An 8,000-nucleotide genomic window follows, 5' to 3' on the forward strand; every position below is an offset into this window, starting at 1 on the left:
AAGTTGAACTTGAAAATAGAGAAATAAAATTAATATTACAAAAAACTGTTAATAGGTCCCGAAAGAATTGGTGTAAGAAATTGGATGATGCATTTTGGGCCTACAGAACAGCATATAAAAATCCTATGGGTATGTATCCTTATAAAATGGTTTATGGAAAAGCTTGCCATTTTCCTCTAGAGTTAGAACACAAAGCTTATTGGGAAATTAAAGAACATAACTATGACTTCAAACTTGCCGGTGAAAAGAGGTTATTTGATATTAGCTCACTAGACGAATGGAGAACCCAAGCTTATGAAAATGCCAAATTGTTTAAAGAAAAAGTTAAAATATGGCATGGCAAAAGAATCCAAAATCTGGAATTTGAAGTTGGAGACTATGTTCTTTTGTACAACCCTCGTTTTAAATTCTTTGCAGGAAAACTTCTCTCCAAATGGGAAGGACCAGATACTATCGAAGAGGTTTATTTCTCTGGAGCTATCAAAATAAATAATGCCGAAGGTACTAACCTGAAGGTGGTCAATGGGCAAAGAATTAAACAATATATCTCAGGTATGCCTATTAATGTTGAAAGCAATATTATTCAAACCATGACAATGGAGGAACAAATAAAAGAAACCTTCCGGAACACTCTAGAATCGTGAAAAAAGAGGAGGTACATGATACGGTAAGTAAACAGACTCCGAAAATCCGCAAAAATATTTTCTGTCAGTCTTGGAATATTACAAAAATTAGGAAAATAAGAAATAACCAGGAAGGCAACCGAGGAGGGCACATCACACCAAGGCGCACCTGCCTTGCCTGGTGCGCCCATGTGGGTTGTGCCCACCTCGGCAACCTTCCTGACTCCATGTTCCCCTCGTTTTGATTGTTTCCCAAGATAAAAAATCTTTATATACTCCCCGAACATATTGACCACCATATCATAGAGAAACCCTCTGTTCTTCTTTCTTGTTGTTTTTTCGACAGATCTGAAATATGACATCTCAAGATTCGGAGGAGGAGAGCCATATTTCCCACCAACCTATGGATCCAAATGTCTTTAAGAAGACCTTCCCCCATTTTTGGTTCTCGAATGAGGAGGAAGACACCGATTCAGAGGATATCCCTCCCCGATTTCGGCAAGATAGCAAGGCAACATTATGCAAGAAGATCTTGAAGCTTGAGCTGGAGAATGAGGATCTTAGGGATGACAACTTTAGCATTGGACGCAAGATGGAGAAAAAGAACATGACTACAGCACCACCACCTCCTTCTTCATCACCAAAGGAGACTTGAGATCACAGTATGGGCACTCCCCTTGGCTTGTGCCAAGCTTGGGGGAGGTGCGCCGGTATCATATCACCGCCACTATCTTTGCCTTTATTTATCTTAGTTCGATCTTTATTTATCTTTTGAATTAGTTGAATAAAAGTTTAGTTCGAATCTTTTCTTTTTGAGTGCTTGCTTAGTGATCTATCTATCTATATAATCATGTGCGAGTTATATAATAAAGATTAGTTCAAGTTTTGCTTTCTTTACTCTTTTATGTTTCAATCAAAATAAAAGGAAATGATGAAAAAGATCATATGCTAATATTATGGTAAGTAATGACACCACATAAGGAAAAGTATGAGTGGTAACATTTATTGGATATTGACAAACATAGCATTGGTCAATGATACAATTCATGAAAGGATTAATAAGGGGAGAGAAGATTCACATGCAAATACACTATCTTGCACATCTTTTATGATTGTGAGCCCCCATTAAATATTGTGTCAAAATTGTTGACGTTGGACAAGGAAGACAACGTAATGATTTATGTTTGTTCATATCCACATAGAAGTTATGCACTAGGTAGAGATACTACTTGTGCATCCAAAAACCCTCAAACCCAAAATCTTGTTTTGAGAGTCCACCATACCTACCTATGGATTGAGTAAGATCCTTCAAGTAAGTTGTCATCAGTGCAATAAGGCAATAAAAATTGCTTCTAAATGTGTTGGATCATTTAGTGTAAGAGAAATTGAGCATTGTACGAACTTGTGATGGCAAAATAATAAAAGCGACAGACTACATAATAAAGGTTGCTATCATAAGGGGCAATATAACATGACGTTATTTTGCACTAAGAGATTGAGCATACAAACAAAAAGTGCATGGCAACCTCTGCTTCCCTCTGCGAAGGGCCTTTCTTTTACTTTTATGCATTTACTTTTATGTAAGAGTCAAAGTATTCTTCCCTATTCCTTTTTATTTTCTCTTTTTGCAAGCATCATGTAGTGAGGAAAGATCTAGGCACATATATCCAATTGGATATGAGCAGGCATGAGTTATTATTGTTGACATCACCCTTGAGGTAAATATGTTGGGAGGCGAAACTATAAGCCCCTATCTTTTTATGTGTCCGGTTGAAACTTTTTGTTCATGGGTATGATGTGAGCGTTAGCAATCATAGAATATTAAATGATGGTTGAGTATGTGGACTTGCATAAAGGCTCTGATACATGACCCTTCCTGAAAATATGATGAATTGTAGTTGCAAAGTTGACTGAGAACATAGTTTGTTGGTTTTCAATAAGGTTTATGCTTTATACTTCAATGTTCTAATGAATTATTACTTATTCATGAGAAGTTATATGATAAAAGTTGTTTGATAAAGTTTTATGTTAAAGTTCCTTGCTGTCATAATAATAAGCAAGATGCTTCTAAGTCTGTATTTTGTTTTTATCGACACCTCTCTCTCTCTAAGCATGTGGGCATGTTTTTTGATTTTGGTTTTTCGCTTGGGGACAAGCGAGGTCTAAGCTTGGGGGAGTTGATACGTACATTTTGCGTCATCTTTTCCTACTGTTATTTATAATGTTTTTTTTGCATAATAATGCTTTATGGAGTAATTCTAATGCCTTTTCTCTCATAATATGCAAGGCTAACACAAAGAGGGAGAATACCGGTAGTTGGAAATCTGGACCTGAAAAAGCTACGTCAGAGTTACCTATTATGTATATCTCCAAATGAGCTGAAAATTTATCGAGAATTGTTTTTGGAATATATGAAAAATACTGGAGCATAAAATTACCGGAGGGGGCCACCCTGGTGAGCACAAGACACCAGGGCACGCCTGGGCCCCAAGGCACGCCCTGGTGGGTTGTGCCCTCCTTGGCCCACCTCTGGTGCCCATCTTCTAATATATAGGTCATTTTGACCTAGAAAAAAATCAAAGGGAGACTTTCGGGATGAAGCACCACCATCTCGAGGCGGAACTTGGGCAGGAGCACTTTTGCCCTCCGGCGGAGTGATTCCGCTAGGGGAACTTCCCTCTCAGAGGGGGAAATCATCATCATCGTTAGCACTAACAACCCTCTCATCTTTGGGAGGGAAATTCCATCAAAATCTTCAACAGCCCCATCTCCTCTCAAACCCTAGTTCATCTCTTGTGTTCAATCTTTGTACCGGAACCTCAAATGTACATGTGGGTGACTAGTAGTGTTGATTACATCTTGTAGTTGATTACTGTATGGTTTATTTGGTCGAAGATTATATGTTTAGATCCATTATGCTATTTAATACCCCTCTGATCTTGAGCATTATTATCATTTCTGAGTAGTTACTTTTGTTCTTGAGGTCACGGGAGAAGTCATGTTGCAAGTAATCATATGAACTTGATATGTGTTCGATATTTTGATGATATGTATGTTGTGATTCCCTTAGTAGTGTCATGCGAATGTTGACTACATGGCACTTCACCATATTTGGGCCTAAGGGAATGCATTGTGGAGTAGTTATTAGATGATGAGTTGCTAGAGTGACAGAAGCTTAAACCCTAGTTTATGCGCTACTTCGCAAGGGCCGATTTGGATCCAAAAGTTTAATGCTATGGTTAGATTTTATCTTAATACTTTTCTCATAGTTGTGGATGCTTGCGAGGGGGTTGATCATAAGTAGGAGGTTTGTTCAAGTAAGAACAACACCTAAGCACCGGTCCACCCACATATCAAATTGTCAAAGTAGCGAACACGAATCAAACCAACATGATGAAAGTGACTAGATGAAATTCCCATGTACCCTCAAGAACGCTTTACTTATGATAAGAGACCATTTGGCCTGTCATTTGCCACAAAAGGATCGGGATACCTTGCTGCACTTTATTTACCATTACTGTTACTTCCTCATTGCAAATTATCTTGCTATCAAACTACTTACTACCGACTATTTCAGTGCTTGTAGAAAATACCTTGCTGAAAACCACTTGTCATTTCCTCTGCTCCTCGTTGGGTTCGACACTCTTACTTATCGAAAGGACTACAATTGATCCCCTATACTTGTGGGTCATCAGGAGTCGATAGACTCTGAGTCCAAATCCTCCTGAGAAACCCGCGGGGGGTCCTTCGAGCCCGTGTAGAGCCCCGCGCCTACAGTGGAAGGATGTGATGCGCCACCTATGTGTGCATGATGTGGCCTCCAGTCAACCCACCTTTCTTCTGGCGATCGGTGGCCTCTGCCAGAACCTTGACCTCTAGGGTCAGTTTGGCGAGCGGAGCCCATGAAAGAAGCTTCTAAGGGGGCTCATTCACGAAGGTCGGCAGATCATCACCGAGACCCTCCACATAAAACAAGGACTTGTGACACTCCCGAACAGACTTCACGAGGTTAAATAAGAAAAAGGTGGAATTGGGGCGGAGCTACAGAATGCCCCCCCAAGGTCGCAAACGGTGCCTTCGTTCCACTGAACGCAGACCTGGAATAAGTAGTGAAACAAATGAAAGTGCAAAGCTATCCCAAGATAGCACTCGCAGAAAGTGATGAAGTTGGCATGTGAAGTACTCAATTAGGTGGGATATGGTGGATTTTGTAGCCAAGAAAGTGCAGGAGGCCGCACACAAATGGGTGGATTGGAAAGTTGAGCCCCCGCCCAAAGTATCCCGAGCATAAGACATGCTCGTTTGCGTGGGGCTCTGGCGGAACCTCCCCAGCCAAAAGTCGTACGCTCAGATCCGCTGGCATGCAGAGGTCATCCTTGTACCCCTTAACCTCGCTCTCCATGGCCATGGACGGTAACTACTTCCCTGTGGACTTAGGCGCAACATGCCTTAATTTCGCCCCCCTGGGGGCGGCTCACTTCCGCTTTCCGCCGTCGAAGCTGGATGACGGCTCCAGACGAGAGACTTGCCTCCCCTTCTCACTCCTAGGGCCAATTCTTTTGGCAAGTTATAAAATAAGCCGCCTCCTCCCCAACTTATCCCATAAGCCCCCTCTTTTATTAATTGGGGCTTCTAAACTAGTTATGGGATAACTAATTCAGAAGTCTCGACAATTTTTATGAGCGGCTTATTTTTTAAGCTGGGTAGAGGTAGCTTGTTTTTTAAGCCGCCCAAAAGAACTGGCCCCTAGTCTTGGCCATCAACGGCGAGGGCGCGGGGGCGAGATGAGTAGAGTGGCGGCGACACGAAGGGTTTGGGATGGACAAAGGGGTGGAATGAGCCAGAATGGGGTACGATTTTGAAACCCTCTGTTTCCCTCTTTTTATAAACAGCCAGACCCTAAGCGCCGTCCATTTCCCCATGAGGATTCCCTTTTTTGCAGAAAACAAGGGTGACGATCACGGTGGTGTCGTGTCATTCCCTCAAGACCCACAACAGACACATCCATCCACGTCGGGCCAAGAATCAGGCTAGTGGACGTCCGCCCTATTGGATGAATCAATCTCAGAGACGATCCGGACTCCGAGAAGACAAGAAGACACGAGAGCCCACCGCAGATCTCGCAACCCTCACTGCGACCTCTGCCACGCTCGGGGGCTACTGATGGCGTCCTGTACCAGGGGTGGCTAACCCCTAGGAGCCTAGTCTTGTCAACCACCAGGGGGCCCAACAGGCCTAGGGCATGATGTAACGCCCTCGATGCGGCTATATCTCCCACGTGTCGAAGCACGACTTAGAGGCATAACCGCATTGAAAGCAATGTCGCAAGTGAGGTAATCTTCACACAACCCATGTAATACATAAGGGAAAGAGACACATAGTTGGCTTACAATCGCCACTTCACACAAATACATGAATAAAGCATTACATCATCCAGATACAATCAGGGCCCGACTACGGAGCCAAAATAAAAGAAGACTACCCCAAATGCTACACAGATCCCCGATCGACCCCAACTGGGCTCCACTACTGATCAACTAGAACGAAACAACACAAAGGGCAAGATCTTCCTCGAGCTCCTCCTTGAGCTCGGTTGCGTCATCCGCACGGTTCAACGGCACCTGCAAGCTGGTTTTGGAAGTATCTGTGAGTCACGGGGACTCAGCAATCTCGCACCCTCGCGATCAAGACTATTTAAGCTTATAGGAAGGGTAAAAGGTATGAGGTGGAGCTGCAGCAAGCAACTAGCATTTATGGTGGCTAACATACGCAAATGAGAGCGAGAAGAGAAGGCAAAAGCACGGTCGAACAACTATGATCAAGAAGTGATCCTAGAACAACCTATGTTAAGCATAACTCCAACACCGTGTTCACTTCTCGGACTCCACCGAGAAGAGACCATCACGGTAACACACGCGGTTGATGTATTTTAATTAAGGTCAACTTCAGGTTTTCTACACCCAGACATTAACAAATTCCCATCTGCCCATAACCGCGGGCACGGCTTTCGAAAGTTCAAATCCCTGCAGGGGTGTCCCAACTTAGCCCATCACAAGCTCTCACGGTCAACGAAGGATATACCTTCTAGCGGGAAGGTCCGATCAGACTCGGAATCCTGGTTACAAGATATTTCGACAAGGTAAAACTAAACCAGCAACACCGCCCAAATGTGCCGACAAATCCCGATAGGAGCTGCACATATCTCTTTCTCAGGGCACACTCAGATTGTCCTAGGTACGGGTAGGCCAGCCCAGAGTTGCCCCTGGTGGCCACCGGCAGCTGACAGGTTGGACCAACACTCAGAGGAGCACTGGCCCGGGGGGTAAAATAATGATGACCCTCAGGAGCGCGACTCCCAAGGGAAAAGAAAAGGCTAGGTGGCAAATGGTAAAACCAATGTTGGGCATTGCTGGAGGAGTTTTACTCAAGGCGAATTGTCAAAGGGTTCCCATAATAGCCCAACCGCGTAAGGAACGCAAAATCCGGGAACATAACACCGATATGACGGAAACTAGGCCGGCAAGAGTGGAACAAAACACCAGGCATAAGGCCGAGCCTTCCACCCTTTACCCAGTATATAGATGCATTAATTAACTAAGAGATATTGTGATATCCCAACAAGTAAACATGTTCCAACGAGGAACAACATCTCCATGTTTCAACAAGGAACAAACTTCAATCTTCACCTACAACTAACAACGCTATAAGAGGGGCTGAGCAAAGCGGTAACATAGCCAAACAACGGTTTGCTAGGACAAGGTGGGTTAGAGGCTTGGCTTAACAATATGGGAGGCATGATAAGCAAGTGGTAGGTATCGCAGCATAGGCATAGCAAAAGAGCGAGCAACTAGCAAGCAAAGATAGAAGTGATTTCGAGGGTATGATCATCTTGCCTGAAATCCCGCAAGGAAGAAGAACGAGTCCATGAAGAAGACAAACGGACGTAGTCGAACGGATCCTCACAACTCCGGAACGGAACCGAAGCTCACGAGAAAGGCAACCCAGAAAGAAGCAAACAACATAGTAAACAACCACTAACACAACATGGCATGATGCATAATCAAGTATGATGCATGTCCGGTTTAAAGAAGCATGGCATGGTAAAGTGCACAAACAACCCTACAAATTAAATGGGGCTCAATACGCAATGGGTTGCATATTGACAAAACGCCACATCAAGTTATTTAGTTCGATCTCGTTTATGTACCCAACAATATTAAATGTTGTTAAACATGGCAAGAGGGTGAAGCAAAGTAAAACTACCTATCTAGTCAAGTTTAAATGAGTCCGGAAGCAACGAACAACAATTCCGGTAAACCCCCATATGCATATATTAGGTTTGGTACTAGTCTGCCCTAAACACAATTTTAGAGTTGT

The sequence above is a fragment of the Triticum urartu genome, chromosome 3A (genome assembly GCF_056163025.1).
Source record: "Triticum urartu cultivar PI428250 chromosome 3A, HENAU_Tu73, whole genome shotgun sequence".
Taxonomy (NCBI): Eukaryota; Viridiplantae; Streptophyta; class Magnoliopsida; order Poales; family Poaceae; genus Triticum; species Triticum urartu.